Source organism: Dipteris shenzhenensis, chromosome 5 (assembly GCF_047967505.1).
Source record: "Dipteris shenzhenensis isolate YYH24624 ecotype China chromosome 5, Dip_SZ_1.0, whole genome shotgun sequence".
NCBI classification, from domain to species: domain Eukaryota; kingdom Viridiplantae; phylum Streptophyta; class Polypodiopsida; order Gleicheniales; family Dipteridaceae; genus Dipteris; species Dipteris shenzhenensis.
Window position 1 is genome coordinate 45,470,118 of NC_141600.1, and position 19,789 is coordinate 45,489,906.

A 19,789-nucleotide genomic window follows, 5' to 3' on the forward strand; every position below is an offset into this window, starting at 1 on the left:
ATGCATCTAACAATCCCTAGATGTAATATTTGCATTCCATACTCTTTGTCAAATGACTTTAAGGTGTGAGATATGTTCCCTTTGTGTGCTTTGTCGCATAAGTAATACTTCTAGGAAAGAAAGAGATGCCATTAAAAGTGACTTTAAAGCACACTCTAAATGAGATAGCACCAAGATTCTCACCCTCCTCTAGAGCCTCATAAGGGATACCTAACACAATTGAACAATCAGCATTCCTAAATGAATGTGCTTTGTGAGAAGCATCCCCGCGACTACCCTCAATAGCTAACCATGTCTCAGAAGTTGGATCAGATGAATGTTTTGATTGCTCATATCACACTCCAAAATAGTGAAATGTAAGTCTATGTCTTTTGCCCTCTTGCTTCTACCCTTCTCCTCTTTCCACTTAAAATCCCAAAAAACTAATTTTTCCATGTCAATATTAGGAGGCAAGTCATATCGCAAGTCTTCTACACATTTTTTCATATTTCCTTTGATGTTATTGATCATGTGACATACTCCAACTTCATTCATTTCACTCTTGAGCAGTGTCTCTCCCATTGTGTTGGCTATGACCTCATTGTAGAAACACTCTACCCAAATTGCATTGCTAGTTATGTCTATTATTTGATCCTTCCTCATCTTACTTATCCCTATACAAAGATTATGCCTAATGACTTTGAGCCAATTTTTACTTTGCTCTTCTTGCATCTTTTCACAAAAGGGTCCCTGGCAAAACATGCATGAAAAAATCAAGTATTGAGAGAGAATCTAAAATATATTTATATTTTAAATAATCAATGAACACAAAGTTAATTACAATAAAGAACACAACGAACTCCATTCTTATGAAATTTGCATCATGCTTACATGGGCCTACCATTTGAGTGTGTGGAGAAGTGTGTTATAGACACATGATTCTCAACATTGGAAAAATATTTCAAATAATATCCAATGGATGATGATACACAACTGATTAAAGATAAGATTCAACTTGGAATGCCTATACATGAGCAGCTTTCAAAGACCCCATGGATAGGCATGAATGAAAGACACAAATATCATCGGCTCTAGCATTATTACCTTGGATGTATGAGTAGGAATCAAGGAGACATCGAGCATTCATTTCATGCATTTGGAGGTGGCTCTAGCATGCAAAATGATTTTTAATAATTGACGTCTGTTCCTATAGCTTAGAGTGATGATTGATGCTATCCCGTGAGTGAAGAACCTCATCATAGTCCTTCCCAAAATATCCCCATCAAAAAATTTATTTTTAATTGTTCTCCTTGGAACCACACAACCGTCAGACATGGCCACATAATCCATCAATTTTTCATCCCATCCATCAATTTCTTCCATGAAGTGGTGTTATGGATAAATTTGACCAAAGTAAAAAGGCATAAATATGAGTGTATTCTTGTATGTGTGGCAATAGTATAATCAAATATGGAGTGCATAGGGCCCAGGATTGAGGTGGCACGGCATGACCATGTGCCACCCTTCCACGTAAGAGGACCCATAAGGTGTATTGTACATAATCCATGGTAGTAATATTATAAAATGTAAGGTGGCATGGCTCCTCCATGTGCCACCCCTCCACCTAGGTGGTCCCATGCCTGCATTTAGTGAGATATGGCCCAAAGTCCATGGGAGAAGTAATATAAAATAGGTGGAGATGGATATTATATTGGGTTATTCCCTCCATGTAGGATAGGCCCATGTGGGGGAGGTATAGAAGGTCCAAGAGTGCAAGTTAAAAAATGGGGAAAGTAGGATGAGGTGGCAAGATTCCTTGTGCCAATCCTCCACTTGTCCTCTAGATGTTTGAACGTATTATAAAATTGGGAAGAGACCAATGGAGTATCATAGACTTGGGATATGGGAGTTGATATATGTGGAAAAATGTGGCCAAGCATTATTGCACACAATTGAGAGTGCGTAACCGCCTAGCCCACATGGGAGACTCTTCCACACACACCATGCATGTGGGAGGATGCATTTATTAGGAGAGACCCTCTTTCTTGGCTATAAAAGGAGCGGGCTATTCCTTGATGAGACACCCTCATTCTTGTAAGGCCACCTAGCTAGTACTTTGATTTCCCCTTCCCTTCCTTTCAAATAAAGCATGGCCCTCTTCCCTTGATGTCTCCATCTTTACATTCCTCCTCCCATCATGTACAAGCTTCTCTTTTCTCTCTCCCTTTCCCCTTGTGCCATAGTCTCCCTCTTCATTCCCTCCCCTTCTAATCCCTTCTCCCCACCCATGACAACGTTTGGCCCTCACATTCTCCTATTCTCTATGGTGCTTGAGTGTCACCATGCTTAGTGTCTAGCCTCTTGTCCTAATTTCTTTTCTAGGCAACAAAAATGGTGTGGCTACTGGGATCGAAATCTCCACAACTAGTCGTGTAAAATCTATTACTCCTACGACTGGGTGCGGCTCTACGGCCTCTTCCATGCGCAGTTCTCTCCTTTTGTACCTCCAAACTCTGTGCCTTCCCTATCTCTACGGCTGCAAAACCTCCCTGGTTCTACACTTCCAATCTGCCTGCTTTCTGCTCACGGTTCCTATGTGTATTCTCGCTGGTGAATCTTCTGCTTGTACCGGTCGCATCTGTAGAACTGTAACATCTATGCTCTCTCTGAGCTCTTGCGCATGCATTCGCACATCCATTGTGTACACCCATGCACATCGTGGATAGATCATGATGGTTTTCTAGGCTCCTACGTCTTCTGGTCGCGGATAGTTTTTCTGGGTTTCTACAAAAACTGCAATAGATCCCGCGCCCCCCTCTCTCCTCTTCTTCTTCCTCTCCTTTCTCTTCTCCTCTCCTCTCCTCTCTTTTTATTAAAGAGTGGGATTTGAACCCAAGACCTCCCCCTTCACAAAAGGGAGACTTATCATTGGGCCAACAAGTACAAAGTGATGAAAAAGTAATGATTTTTGCTTATATATTGAAATCTCGGGAACTGTAACTCTCTAACCATGGGGAGTTCCTCTTGCTATAAAAAGAAAAAGTATTTCATTTCATGTGCTCTATTCACATCTCCTATCAGATCGCCGATTCGAAACTTTTCCAAGTTCACTCCACAGACACGCCACACGAGGAGGGTGGATATTTATGTCACTTCTCGACGAGTTTAAGGATTTGGTGCCTTGTCCTCCGCACCTTATGGCTACCAATGGGCGAGATCTCTTTCTTGATCTTCATGTCGATCTGCAACAACTGATTGTACAGTGCATTGCTCAAGGAGACGATGGGTGGAATGATACACCGTGGATGATTCAAGGTGAAGAACTAGTGATACGTTGGGAGAACTTTGATTTTAATTCTACTCATTTTGCAATGATCGAGCTACTTGCTGCTTCAAAGGTAATTAAAAGGGTGCCCTTCTTCGAAAGGTGGGATGGTCCCCATGCTTGGGGGGAGATTTGGTGCGTCATCTTGAATGGCTTATTCTCAATCTCACTACAAAGGTTTCTAGAGCTCGGCTATGGTTGGTAATGTTTCAACCAAGGAATCCCTTTGTACCTAATCAACACTTTGTGCCTTGTTTTGAGCTTCAAGTTGTAATTCTTTTTGGACTAAAGATAAACTATCAACAAAGGATTGCAAGTTTATTTGGTGTTGAATGTTTGGCTCCAGTATCGAATTCTCCCCACCCTCTCCTTCTACCTATCTTGGACTACCGAGAAACTTGGGATGTACGGATTTTAGTCTTGGTGTGATGACATCTTGGATCCTTCAATTTGATGGAGCTTACAAACCTTTGACCAACGCTACTGGCGTGGGTGTGAAGCTCACTTTACCGGGTGGTGAGGAGTATTGTTATAGCAAGTGTGCACCTGCAAGTACTTGCAACCAAGCTGAGTACTCGGCACTCATTTTTGGGCTACAAAAGGTACAAGAACATCACGTCAAGTAACTTGAGCTGCAAAGAGATTCTCAACTAGTGTGTGAACAAGTTAGTGGAAGGTGGAAGGTGCGGAGCAAAGGCTTGGTTCCACGACATCAACAAACATTGGAACTTTGTAACCAATTTGAAGAGGTAAAAATTCACCATATCACTCAAGATCAAATCTAGTTGCTGATTTCTTAGCACGTGAAGCTTGTACTCCAATCACGCATGAAGCGAGTGGAAGCACCGCCCCAACAAAGCCGCAAGCCACGAATGAGGGTGATCATTTGTAAGGAATGCAAAGGTTCTGGTCATCATGAAGCTAAGTGTTGGGCATATTTGATACAAGGTTACCTACTTCAAAAGATCATCAGAAAGGTGCTCAAGGACATTGCTCAAAAGGAGGATGCTAGACCGCACACCTCTTGAAGAAATAGCATGAAGGTGATGTGCAAGCTCTCCAACTGTTGACATTTGTCATGGCATTCTTGTTTGCCTTGATGAACAACCTCATGCAGCGCCGTGTCTCTAACACTCGCTCGTAAAGATGGATGCGATATCATGAGGATTGGTCCTTTTAAGATTGTCTATGAGCTATTCTATGCTGAAAATTCTTCCCGTGTAGTATTTCACAATACACCAGTCACACCCTACCCTGCCTATGTGTGCTTTACAGAAGGATTTTTTTAATTTTCAAAATTTACAAAAATAAATATACATAAGGGACTATTTTAAATAGTTTTGAAAAAAATTTACAGATTTGTATAGAAAAGGGGTACATTTTATTAATGAAAAACTTATAGATAAGGGATTTTAAAAATAGGCCTTGAACGCACGTGATATAGAGAGTTTATACATAGTGACCCCCCCGAGCCTGATTTTGAGTTCAAGCTACCTCTTTCCATTGTTTGCCCATAGATAAGCCTCATTTCGTCTCTCTTTTCCATTTTCCAAGCATGGCTGACATTCTCGTGTTTTGTGGATGGGTTGAAGAAAATCCAAATGAGTATCTTGTGGCCTTCAAGCGCCGTTGTGTTTCTCTCAACTTTCTTATTGAAGATAGATGGCTGTTGGTTCTTCCCACATTTCTAGAGGGTTTGGCTCAAGTGTGGTATGAGAAGTAGGCCAAAGATGTTCGCCAAAGTTGGCCAAGGTGGACAGCAGCTATGATTGAGTATTTCGGCAAAGAAGAGGAGCCGGAGAATGTGTACCTGTAGGTGGTAAACTTGAAGCAGTCAAAAGGTGAGATGGTGCATCGATATGTGGATTGAGCGGCTGTGCTCTTGGACCATTTAGAGTATTTCGGCAAAGAAGAGGAGCCGAAGAATGTGTACCTGTAGGTGGCAAACTTGAAGCAGTCAAAAGGTGAGATGGTGCATCGATATGTGGATTGAGCGGCCGTGCTCCCGGACCATTTAATTGCCACGCAAGAGGACAATGCTAGATTTTGAGCTGGAATGACTCAGCATGTGTTGGGCTACCTTGTAACAGGAGCAAGTGATGAATTCTATGTCAAGCTTAAATGGGAGAATCCAGAAACTATGGTGCTAGCACGTGAGATTGCTCAATGGTTTGATAAAGTTCAGTCTGACCCTACTTCAAAGAAGATGATTGTCCCTCCACAACCCCCTCCGCTCTGGCAACAACAACCTGGGGGGTCCACCCCAGGGGCATACTCCCACCCCCCATCAGGGATGTATCCACCGCCTCCACCTCAAATGTATGGTCCTCCATTAGATGCTTACCCTCAACAAGGAGTATATCCTCAACCTCCGCCTTGAAGATTTCCCTAGCCTCGCCCACGAGCCCCCCTCTTTTCTACTCCCTCAGCCCCTCCAGCTAAAGAGGCCCCTCCTGCAAAAGAACCCGAAGTCAATGACCTAGCCAAGGCCCTGAATGATCTTTGGCTTGAGATGGTGGGCATCAGAAATCAATCCAATCACCCTCCAATAGGACGTGCCAATGTTGTGTGCTATGAGTGCCACCAGAAGGGTCATTATCACACGAAATGTACCAATATTCCAAGGGTGAATCTTCTAAGTGAATTAGGCTTTGAGGATTCTGATGTAGAGATCCTTGACCTCGGGAAAAGAAGTTGTACCACCTCAGATCCCTCTCCAAACCATGGACCGGGCCGCCCCAAGAAGAAGGTGTCCTCAGAGCCCTTAGATGCTGAGATGGCAGACCCACCAACAAAGAAGACTAAAAGATCTCGCAGGAGTAAGTGGTCGCCCTCAGATTTTCCCATCAGCTCGGGGCAAGAGGACTATTCGGTCGTTCAGGACCTTGTTCATCGGTCTTTGAGCATCATGCTCCCTCAACTAATAGCATTAAGCCCTAAGGTGAGACGTGAGCTGCAACAAGGGCTCTCAACAAGAAGGAACAAGAAAAAGGGAAAGGTATGAGAGGTCTCTTCTATCTCTAAAGAAATTGATCGGCACCCACATACAGTAGATGCCATCATAGATAATTGCCATGTCAAAAGTGTGTGTGTTGATGGGGGAGCCACATGTAATAAATGTACAAGTCTTTCCTCCACTCGAATTAGGGTAGTAGATGGTCGACGACTCGCCACCCTAGGAAAATAGATGATTTTTAAAAACAAAATATATATGTTTTGACATTTAAATAAAAAATTCAATAATTTGAAAATTAATATAAAAACTAGTTTAAACTCTAGTTTTCTTTTTTTTTACTAGATGATTTTTAAAAATGAAATTTAAACATTTTTATATTTAAAAAAACTTCACTACTTTAATCTCTTTTTTAAAAAAAAGATGATTTCAAAATACAAAATATTTACGTTTTGACATTATTTTAAAAAATCACTAACTTGAAAAATAAGATAAAAAATACTTCAAACTATTGTTTTCTTTTTTTTATAGATGATTTTGAAAAATAAAATTTAAATATTTTTTATTTAATTAAAAACTTCACTAATTCAAAAAATGACATAAAAACTACTTTAATCTCTTTTTTTTTTAATAGATGATTTTAAAAAACAAAATATATACGTTTTGACATTTAAATAAAAACTTCACTATATTGAAAAATAATATAAAAGCTACTTTAAACTCTTATTTTCTTTTTTTTTAATAGATGATTTTTTAAAACAAAATTTAAACGTTTTTATATTTAAATAAAAAATTCACTAATTTGAAAAATAGCATAAAAACTACTTTAATCTTTTTTTTTAATAGATGATTTTAAAAAACAAAATATATACATTTTGACATTTTAAATAAAAACGCCACTAATTTGAAAAATAATATAAAAACTACTTTAAATTCTTGTTTTCTTTTTTTTTTTAAGATGATTTTTAAAAATAAAATTTAAACATTTTTATTATTAAATAAAAACTTCCTTAATTTAAAAAATAACATAAAAACTACTTTAATCTTTTTTTAAAAAAATAGATGATCTTAAGAAGCAAAATATATACGTTTTGACATTTAAATAAAAACTTCAGTAATTAAAAAAATAATTTAAAAAACTTTAAAATGCATTTTAAATTTTTAAATATTTTATAATTAAATTACATTTTCTTATAAACTAAAATTTAAATAAATTTTCGCAAAAAAAAAATGCAACACTTAAAAAAACCTTACCTAGAATCTCACGCTCCGTCCATCTCCATCGCTCCAGCAATTCCGTCGATTTCGATGAGGAGGAGCTCGATCAAGGTTTGAATAATGAGGGGCTCGATCGAGGTCCCTCTCTTTATATAGGAAAATTTAGGGTTTCAAAATACCACGATCGTGGTATTTTACATGAACATATCATGCCATGCATTGCCATGTCTATACATGCATACGTGGCTATCCACGTGCATTATCACGATCGTGGTATTTGTGCCACGTATAATCCTGGATGTTTCTCCATGTAAGGAAATTGTTCCACGTCAAGTCCAGCCATTGGCCACGTAGGATGCCACATACCTCGATCGTGGTATTTGACACGCCCCCATGTCATCGGTCCAGCATACCACGATCGAGGTATGTGGACTTGCCACGATACCTCGATCGAGGTATGTCAGCTACCATGTCGGATGCCACATACCTCGATCATGGTATTTGACATGCCTCCATGTCATCGGTCCAGCATACCACGATCGAGGTATGTGGACTTGCCACGATACCTCGATCGAGGTATAGTTGTCGTGCCACGATAACTCGATCGAGGTATAGGCTCGGTTTGGTTGACTAAAATGCAAGACCTTGATCGAGGTATTAGCTCGGTTCAGATGTCCACGTGTGCAAATTTCATTGGACACAATATCTCAATTGAGGTATTGCACACCGAAGCAAAACCTTTGTATTTTTACTCAAGGGGGTGTCACCCTCCCCTGCGCGTGGTTCGGAAGTGGACACCCTTAGCCACGTCTTATCCCCTTGTGAGGGAAGTCATGGACCTGTTGAAATGCAAGCAATAGCTCCAAAAGTCTTATGAACAAATGTGTGAAACTTCATACGACCTCTCTTAGAGATATAGTGGTCCAGGACCCTCTTACTCCATAAGTGGCAACTTGAAAGTCGTCTCGCTATTTTTAAAAAAAATGATTAAGATGGGAGGTCGTACTGAGTTTTATGAGCACCGATAGAAGCGAACTATTAAAATGCATTAGCAAACTATTAAGCAATTCCTAACCAATCGTGTGTTGTGTCTCATGTCCATATCTGTACTCGTTCATTTTTTTCTTTAAAATTTTTATAAAATGGTAGGATTCAAGTTCAATTCGAGTTAGTATTTACGTGATCCACGATGGAAAGGTTGCTTGTCACAAGTCTAGGTTCCAAGGATTAGTCTTAGGTGACTTTTTCTATTCATTAATTGGTCCTCATCATGACTGGGATCAATTTCCCGCCGACCTCAAATGGACAATCAATTGATGTTACTATTGATGTTACCACTATTGCTGCTGTTGCTGCTGCTACTACTACTACTACTACTATTTGCTATTGGTGCACCTACTACTACTGCTATTGATGTTACTGCTACTACTGCTATGTTGGTTTCCATGCCCTCCCAATGCTGCTTCGTGTTTTTCCCATGCCCTCCCTTCGCTGCATGGCACTCCTCTTTTTCTCCTCGACACCGGAATCACACTCCAAACGTTGTCCGCAATCCAGGCCAATTCTCCCTCGGGCTCTGCTTTCACAGGCAATCTCCCACCCTCTAGTATGTGGGCTCCACGTCTTATCCCCTCGTGAGAGAAGTCATGGACCCGTTGCAATGCAAGCAACAGCCCCAAAAGTCTTACGAACAAATGTGTGAAACTTCGTACGACCTCTCTCAAGAGAGATATAGTGGACCTTCTTACTCGATAAGTGGCACTTGAAAGCCGTCGCTATTTCCAAGAAACTCAAACACAAACATGGGAGGTCGAACTGAGTTTTAGGAGGGAAGATAGAAGCGAACTATTAAAATGCGTCGGGACTTTAAAATGCGTCGGTAAAATGGGTCGGCAAACTATAAAGAAAAAAAACTATTTATCCCTCTGCCCATGCACAAATCTAGCATGCAATTTCTATTGTTGGGTACAGTTCTAACGCGCAATTTCTATCGTGCTGAGCTCTTCCATCGCAAGAAGATATATATATATATATCGCGTGCAAAATTTCTGCGACATGGAGCAGCTTCCTGACGATATCCTTCTTCAGGTCTTCTCCAGAGTGTCGCTCCTTCAAGCTGTACGTTGCAAGCAGTTGTCCAGACGTTGCAGAAGGATTATCTCATCACTCGATTTCTCACATGCCAGGAGGCTTGCTGCTTTCGACAAGGACTACACCGTTAGGCTGTCGGAAGACGGTTGCATTGTGGAGACTCTCTGCCAAAGCACAGGAGAGAAGGCCTTGATAAAGGCACCCCTGGCCGACTGGGGCTTAGCAACATTGGAGGCGAAGCGTATGGTTCTTGATGCATCGGAAGCTGGATTACTTTGCATACGGTTGGATATCTGTTTCAAGCGCCAGAGGTCGCGATTTTTTGTGTGGAACCCTCTGAGCGGATGGTGGGAGAAGGTACATCCCATGAAAGGCTTCCGCAAACGAAGCACGTGGTTGGCGGTCGGATTGGTTGTCCAAAACGATCCCTCTGGCGAGAGCCGGAGCTTCAAGCTGGTGACACATTCTGTTCGTGCCCAGGACGGTCATGCGTCCATTTTCCATGTTTACGATTCGCTGACTAGGGAGTGGAGCTCTTACGGCCTCCAGAACCAATTACTGTGCCCTCGTTGTTGGCACCTGCAGCTAGACCAACAAAACAATCGAATTACCCTGTACTTCTTGGCAATCCAGTCCGTCGATCAGATGGAACTTTTCCTCTTCAAGTTTGATTTCACGACAAGCAATGTCACAGCTGTCCGCGGCCACCCGTGGACATTTGTGAGCTTATTCACATCCTCTTATCCCCTAGGAGTAATGGTCAGCAACGATTCCAAAGGTTTAGCCGTCGCCACAATGGTGGAGTTGAGTTGGGGTGTAGATATTGTAGAGACGTGGCAGATACAAGAAGAAGACAAAGGCAAATGGGGTCAATGGCGGCTCGTGGCCACGCAAAAAGGAAGGCCTGTTCTACAGGTCCCAGTTTTCCTCCCAGGAGATCGCACAAGAGAAGCTGGCCAGCTTGATGACTTGATTTTGTTGCGCACCGACTTAGATTTTGTTGCAGCTCCTTGCAAGAGGCTACGATATGGCGATCACAAGGCTTTCGAGCCCTGCACGTTTTTAGGCTGACATATGTGAACTTCCGGTAGAAAAAGATGAAGCTCTCAACAATCCTCAATGTCTATGCGGTCGTTGCATCAAAGCGACAACTATGAATGCCAATTTTCTTGATAATAAAGATATACATTTCTATGGTTGTAATGCTTGTGGCAATAGAATTTTGCATTTTTTAAACACAACGTTCACATGAATAGCATTTAGCTATTTTTTTACACAACGTTCACATTATGAAACTTGCTCAGGATCCAAGCCAGAAGGTCCTTGTGTGGAAGATCAGGGTTTAAGACAAGAAATATCTTTATAATAGGATCGGAGAGACAGATTGTAGCGGAATGGATAACTGAGTAAATTTGAATAGGCGGCATATAATATAGTCGTAAAGCAAGACTTGATGTAGATTCTAGGCACAATCCCGTGATTCTGATATTTGCAGACCCTTGAAGCTTTATAATGATTTTAGTCTTGACCCTCCCACAATCTGTAAGCTATATATTTTGGATTGCCCCTGTGGAATCTCGAACACTTCAAATCGACCTTTGCAACTCCATTTCGACTGTGTTTGATTGGTCTTTTCCTGAAAGAACATCAAATCAACCACAACTTCTCACTACCCTCCAACTTGACACACTTACCCTCAGCTCCATTCTTTTACAATGTTTTTATCATATGCCTTCCTCCAACATTCATGTGCAAAAAGCCCAAGCTTTCCACAGCTAGTTGCAGTTTGAAAACTGCAGAAGAAACTAGTGAGTCTTTCCATGAGGAACCTGCAAAGTTTGTTTCTAGAAAAAAAGTTTGCCATCAACATAAAGCACAAAAGCGCTATTGTTGGATTCTCAGCGCTGTCTCTTTCATCTCAATATGGACTTTAGGGCAAGCATGTCGATCGTTTACATCTAGCACCACTTCATAGCTTTCACATGCACTATCAGGAGTACGATGCTCGCTTCATCATCTTTAATTTCGATGCCAGTTTCTACGGTCTCATTAACCAAGGTCAATTGAAGATTTGCCATAAAGTCCGCCATTGAATTGGCCTCTGCCATTTTCAATGAAGTTTTATACCATTTCAATGAATGGATCCTTTTCTCATAAGAGAACTGATTTGTAACTATCGTTATTCATACAAGCATCCCCTTCTTTCAAGGATTTAGAGTATGATACATGAAGCAATTGAGTATCCCTATCATCCATCTATCTATCTATATTTATACTATGCAATTGAGTGCCCATGACGAACGGAGCTACCATTCAATCTCTTTAGTTAGTGACAATCGTGTTGCATATGACCGAACAATTTAACTTTCCCACTTCTACGACGTGCAGTGTCTTCTACAAAACAATAAAATGGGTGCAAAATTACAAGCGAAAACACATCCATTGATGAGAAAAAATGCAACTAGTCTTGCAATGTGCAACGGCATGTGATCAGCATTAGAAGACATTGAGATGTGTAGATGCCAGATTTTGTGTATTGAGGTAGTTGCGGCCAAGTTTGATTACATTGAAACTAATTTTCTAGTTCGATTGCATGATAGTTAGGTTTATTTATTTTATTTAAAATGTATCCATATGCATTTAGTTTGGTTACATGACATCAAGTTTTTCTAGTATTTGGTATGTGCCACGTGGAAGGTATAATGCGTACATTTTTGCAATCCCTACTGGTGACTACGTATGAAAAATGGTGCACGTACTAACCAAATAGGCATGTGGACTTATTTGTTGGGGATGAAACTTTGCACGGCCCTTAGGCTACCCTAGATATGCATCCATGCAAGATTTTGTTGCCAAATTATTTTGTATGTGCCACGTGGAAGGTATAATGCATACATTTTTGCAAGCACTCAGTACTAGTGACTACGTATTAAAAATGGCACATGTACCAACCAAATACGCATGTGGACTTATCTATTCGGGATGAAAATTTGCATCCATCTTAAGCTACCTTAAATTTACATCCATGCAAGATTTGGTATGTGCCACGTGGAAGGTATAATGCGTACATTTTTGCAATCACTCCCTAGTAGTAACTACGTATGAAAAATGACACACGTACTGACCAAATAGGAATGTGGACTTATCTATTGGGCATGAAAATTTGCGCAGCCCTTAGGCTACCCTAGATATGATTTGGTATGTGCCATGTAGAAGGTATAATGTGTACATTTTTGCAAGCACTCACTACTAGTGACTACGTATGAAAAATGGCGCACGTACTAACCAAATAGGCATGTGGACTTATCTGTTTGGGATAAAACTTTGCAAGGCCCTTAGGCTACCCTAGATATACATCTTTGTAAGATTTGATCTCAAACTGATTTGGTATGTACCACGTGGAAGGTATAATGCGTACATTTTTGCAATCCCTGCTAGTGACTACGTATGAAAAATGGCACACATACTGACCAAATAGGCATGTGCACTTATCTGTTGGGGATGAAACTTTGCACGACCCTTAGGATACCCTAGATATACATCCATGCAAGATTTTATTGCCAAATGGTTTGGTATGTACCGCATGGAAGGTATAATGCGTACATTTTTGCAAGCACTCACTACTAGTGATTACATATTAAAAGTGGTGCATGTACTTACCAAATATGCATGTGGACTTATCTGTTGGGGATGAAACTTTGCACCCATCTTGAGCTACCTTAGACCTACATCCATGCAAGATTTGGTTGCCAATCGATTTGGTATATGCCACGTGGAAGGTATAATGCATACATTTTTGCAATCACTCCCTACTAGTGACTACGTATGAAAAATTCCGCACGTACTGACCAAATAGAAATGTGGACTTATCTGTTGGCGATGAAACTTTGTATAGCCCTTAGGCTACCTTAGACCTACATCTAGGCAAAATATTTGGTCACCAACTAATTTGGTATGTGCCGGGTGGAAGGTATAATGCGTGCATTCTTGCAAGCATTCACTACTAGTGACTACGTATGAAAAATGGTGCATGTACTGACCAAATAGGCATGTGAATTTATCTATTGGGGATGAAACTTTGCACGGCCCTTAGGCTATCCTATACCTACATCCATGCAAGATTTAGTCTCCAACTGATTTGTTGGTATGCTCGGGGGGGTCACTCATCATATGTAACCCTATCACGTGAGTTCAACAGAAGGATTTTTTTTATTTCTAAAATTTACAGAAATAAATATACATAAGGGACTATTTAAAATAGTTCTGGAAAAAATTTACAGATTTGTATAGAAAAGGGGTACATTTTATTAATGAAATTTTTTACAGATAAGGGACTTTAAATATAGGCCTTGAACGCACGTGATATAGAGGGTTCATACATAGTGACCCCCCCGAGTTGGTATGTGCCATGTGGAAGGTAGAATGCGTACATTTTTGCAAGCACTCACTACTAGCGACTACGTATGAAAAATGACGCACGTACTGACTAAATAGATGTGGACTTATCTGTTGGGGATGAAACTTTGCATGGCCCTTAGGATACCCTAGATCTACATCCTTACAAGATTTGGTCTCCAACTGATTTGGTATATGCCATGTGGAAGGTATAATTGTACATTTTTGCAATCCCTACTACTCAGTACGTATGAAAAATGGTGCACGTACTAATCAAATAGGTATGTGGACTCTGTTGGGGATGAAACTTTGCACCCATCTTGAGCTACCTTAGACCTACATCCATGCAAGATTTGGTTGCCAATCGATTTGGTATATGCCACGTGGAAGGTATAATGCATACATTTTTGCAATCACTCCCTACTAGTGACTACGTATGAAAAATTCCGCATGTACTGACCAAATAGAAATGTGGACTTATCTGTTGGTGATGAAACTTTGTACAGCCCTTAGGCTACCTTAGACCTACATCTAGGCAAAATATTTGGTCACCAACTAATTTGGTATGTGCCGGGTGGAAGGTATAATGCATGCATTCTTGCAAGCATTCACTACTAGTGACTATGTATGAAAAATGGTGCATGTACTGACCAAATAGGCATGTGAACTTATCTATTGGGGATGAAACTTTGCACGGCCCTTAGGCTATCCTATACCTACATCCATGCAAGATTTAGTCTCCAACTGATTTGTTGGTATGTGCCATGTGGAAGGTAGAATGCATATATTTTTGCAAGCACTCACTACTAGCGACTACGTATGAAAAATGGCGCATGTACTAACTAAATAGATGTGGACTTATCTGTTGGGGATGAAACTTTGCATGGCCCTTAGGATACCCTAGATCTACATCCTTACAAGATTTGGTCTCCAACTGATTTGGTATATGCCATGTGGAAGGTATAATTGTACATTTTTGCAATCCCTACTACTCAGTACGTATGAAAAATGGTGCACATACTAATCAAATAGGCATGTGGACTCTGTTGGGGATGAAACTTTGCACGGCCCTTAGGTTACCCTAGATATACATCTCTGCAAGATTTGGTCTCCAACTGATTTGGTATGTGCCATGTGGAAGATATAATGCGTACATTTTTGCAATCCCTACTAGTGACTACGTATGAAAAATGGCGCACGTACTGACCAAATAGGCATGTGGACTTATCTGTTGGGGATGAAACTTTGCACAGCCCTTAGGCTACCCTAGATATACATCCATGCACGATTTCTTTGCCAAATGATTTTGTATGTGCTGCGTGAAAGGTATAATGCATACATTTTTGCAAGCACTCACTACTAGTGACTACGTATTAAAAATGGCGCACGTACTAACCAAATACGCATGTGGACTTATCTGTTAGGGATGAAACTTTGCACCCATCCTAAGCTACCTTAAACCTACATCCATACAAGATTTGGTTTCCAATCGATTTGGTATGTGCCACGTGGAAGGTATAATGCATACATTATTGCAATCATTCCCTACTAGTGACTACGTATGAAAAATGACACACGTATTGACCAAATAGGAATATGGACTTATTTGTTGGGGACGAAGCTTTGCACACCACTTAGGCTACCATAGATCTACATTCATGCAAGATTTGGTCTCCAAATGATTTGGTATGTGCCGTGTGGAAGGTATAATGCATACATTTTTGCAAGCACTCACTACTAGTGACTACGTATGAAAAATGGCACACGTACTAACCAAATAGGGATATGGACTTATCTGTTGGGGATGAAACTTTGCACGGACCTTAGGCTCCCTAGGTATACATCCTTGTAAGATTTGGTCTCCAATTGATTTGGTATGTGCCATGTAGAAGGTATAATGCGTACATTTTTGCAATCCCTGCTAGTGACTACGTATGAAAAATGGTGCACGTACTGACCAAATAGGCATGTGAACTTATCTATTGGGAATAAAACTTTGCACGGCCCTTAGGATACCCTAGATATACATCCATGCAAGCTTTTGTTGCCAAATGATTTCGTATCTGCGTGTGGAAGGTATAATGCGTATATTTTTGCAAGCAGTCACTACTAGTGATTACGTATTAAAAGTGGTGCACGTACTAACCAAATATGCATGTGGACTTATTTGTTGGGGATAAAACTTTGCACCCATCTTGAGCTACCTTAGACCTACATCCATGTAAGATTTCGTTGCCAATCGATTTGGTATGTGCCACGTGGAAGGTATAATGCATACATTTTTGCAATCACTCCGTACTAGTGACTACGTATGAAAAATTATGCACATACTTACCAAATAGGAATGTGGACTTATTTGTTGGAGATGAAACTTTGTACGGCCCTTAGGCTACCCTAGAACTACATCCAAGCAAAATATTTGGTCTCCAACTAATTTGGTATGTGCCGTGTGCAAGGTATAATGTGTACATTTTTGCAAGCACTCACTACTAGTGACTACGTATAAAAAATGGCGCACGTACTAACCAAATAGGCATGTGGACTTATCTATTAGGGATGAGACTTTGCATTGGCCTTAGGCTATGCTATACCTACATCCATGCAAGATTTTGTCTCCAACTAGTTTGTTGGTATGTGCCGTGTAGAAGGTATAATGCGTACATTTTTGCAAGCACTCACTACTAGCGACTACGTATGAGAAATGGCACACGTATTGACCAAATAGATGTGGGCTTATCTATTGAGGATGAAACTTTGCATGGTCCTTAGGCTACCATAGATATACATCCCTACAAGATTTCGTCTCTAACTGATTGGGTATGTCCCACGTGAAAGGTATAATGCGTACAGTTTTGCATCCCTACTAGTGACTACGTATGAAAAATGGTGAACGTACTAATCAAATAGGCATTTGAAATTATATATTGGGGATAAAACTTTGCATGGCCCTTAGGCTACCATAGATATATAACCGTGCAAGATTTGGTCTCCAACTGATGTGGTATGTGCCATGTGGAAGGTATAATCGTACATTTTTGCAATCCCTACTACTCAGTACGTATGAAAAATGGTGCACATACTAACCAAATAGGCATGTGGACTTATCTGTTGAGGATGAAACTTTGCATGGCCCTTACATTACCCTAGATATACATCCCTGCAAGATTTGGTCTACAACATATTTGGTTTGTGCCATGTGGAAGGTATAATGCGTACAGTTTTTCAATCCCTACTAGTGACTATGTATGAAAAATGGTGCACATACTAACCAAATAGGCATGTGGACTTATCTGTTGGGGATGAAAATTTGCACGGCCCTTAGGCTACCCTAGATATACATCCATGCAAGATTTCATTGCCAAATTATTTTGTATGTGCCGCATGGAAGGTATAATGCGTACATTTTTGCAAGCACTCACTACTAGTGACTACATATTAAAAATGGTGCACGTACTAACCAAATACGCATGTGGACTTATCTGTTGGAGATGAAACTTTGCATCCATTTTAAACTACCTTAAACCTACATCCATGCTAGATTTGGTTGCCAATCGATTTGGTATGTGCCACGTAGAAGGTATAATGCATGCATTTTTGTAATCACTCCCTATTAGTGACTACGTGAAAAATGGTGCACGTACTGACCAAATAGGAATGTGGACTTATCTATTGGGGATGAAACTTTGCACAGCCGTTAGGCTACCCTAGACCTACATTCATGCAAGATTTGGTCTCCAAATGATTTGGTATGTGCCGTGTGGAATGTATAATGCGTACATTTTTGCAAGCACTCACTACTAGTGACTACGTATGAAAAATGGTGCACATACTAACCAAATAGGCATGTGGACTTATCTGTTGGGGATGAATTGCCAGAAAAAGACATGGGGTTGAGTGTTAAATTTTCTAGTCGATTATTCATCTTGGCCAATGTCATTCTATTTTGTTTTTCCACAAACATATAATTAGTTGCATTGAAATAAATCTGCTGCAACTTGGCACTCCATGCTGACTGTTTTGTGTAATTGTCTTTGAAGTAGTATTCCTTACACTCCTTATAAAAATTAAGAATCTGTTTAATCATGTATCCCATGGCAAACACATCTGATTCTTTACTGTAAGCATTGGTGTTCTCAGGGTCGATTATTTCTAGAGCTTGCTAAGGCGGCGGGAGTCAATTTTGTCTTATTGATGTATTCTTGATCTTATAAAGTCACATCATCCATATCTGAAGTATGCTTCACAAAATTAGTAGCTTCTCTTGATTCACTGTATCGAAGCAGCAATCCCCAATCAATGAAGCCAACCCATGGACTATGATCCTTGGTAAAATCTTGCATGACATTGAAAGGGTGTAGATCATACTGTATAATGCCTTCTTGGTGTACAGTTGCTAATGCATCAACCAATGCATGTATGATGTCTGGGGTAGCTTCCACAAATTTCTTTAATCTTGTAAGCTCTACATCACTTAGTATTGGATCTGGTTCTCTCCTAGTGACTCCATTGCCTTTCAAGCATAACACTTGCTTTTTGAAAGTCTCTTTCTCAAAGAGTAGCTTCATCATCATGTCTCCAATACTCCCTCCATTGAAGTATGGAAAAATGTTGATCTAAGGTAAGCTTCTACTAAATCCTATGCATCTAACAATCCCTAGATGTAATATTTGCATTGCATACTCTTTGTCAAATGACTTTAAGGTGTGAGATATGTTCCCTTTGTGTGCTTTGTCGCATAAGTAATACTTCTAGGAAAGAAAGAGATGCCATTAAAAGTGACTTTAAAGCACACTCTAAATGAGATAGCACCAAGAGCCTCATGGGGGATACCTAACACAATTGAACAATCAGCATTCCTAAATGAATGTGCTTTGTGAGAAGCATCCCCGCGACTAACCTCAATAGCTAACCATGCCTCAGAAGTTGGATCAGATGAATGTTTTGATTGCTCATATCACACTCCAAAATAGTGAAATGTAAGTCTATGTCTTTTGCCCTCTTGCTTCTACCCTTCTCCTCTTTCCACTTAAAATCCCAAAAAACTAATTTTTCCATGTCAATATTAGGAGGCAAGTCATATCACAAGTCTTCTACACATTTTTTCATATTTCCTTTGATGTTATTGATCATGTGACGTACTCCACCTTCATTCATTTCACTCTTGAGCAGTGTCTCTCCCATTGTGTTGGCTATGACCTCATTGTAGAAACACTCTACCCAAATTGCATTGCTAGTTATGTCTATTATTTGATCCTTCCTCATCTTACTTATCCCTATACAAAGATTCTGCCTAATGACTTTGAGCCAATTTTTACTTTGCTCTTCTTGCATCTTTTCACAAAAGGGTTCCTGGCAAAACATGCATGAAAAAATCAAGTATTGAGAGAGAATCTAAAATATATTCATATTTTAAATAATCAATGAACACAAAGTTAATTACAATAAAGAACACAACGAACTCCATTCTTATGAAATTTGCATCATGCTTACATGGGCCTACCATTTGAGTGTGTGGAGAAGTGTGTTATAGACACATGATTCTCAACATTGGAAAAATATTTCAAATGATATCCAATGGATGATGACACACAACTGATTAAAGATAAGATTCAACTTGGAATCCCTATACATGAGCAACTTTCAAAGACCCCATGGATAGGCATGAATGAAAGACACAAATATCATCAGCTCTAGCATTATTACCTCGGATGTATGAGTAGGAATCAAGGAGACATCAAGCATTCATTTCATGCATTTGGATGTGGCTCTAGCATGCAAAATGATTTCTAATAATTGACGTCTGTTCCTATAGCTTAGAGTGATGATTG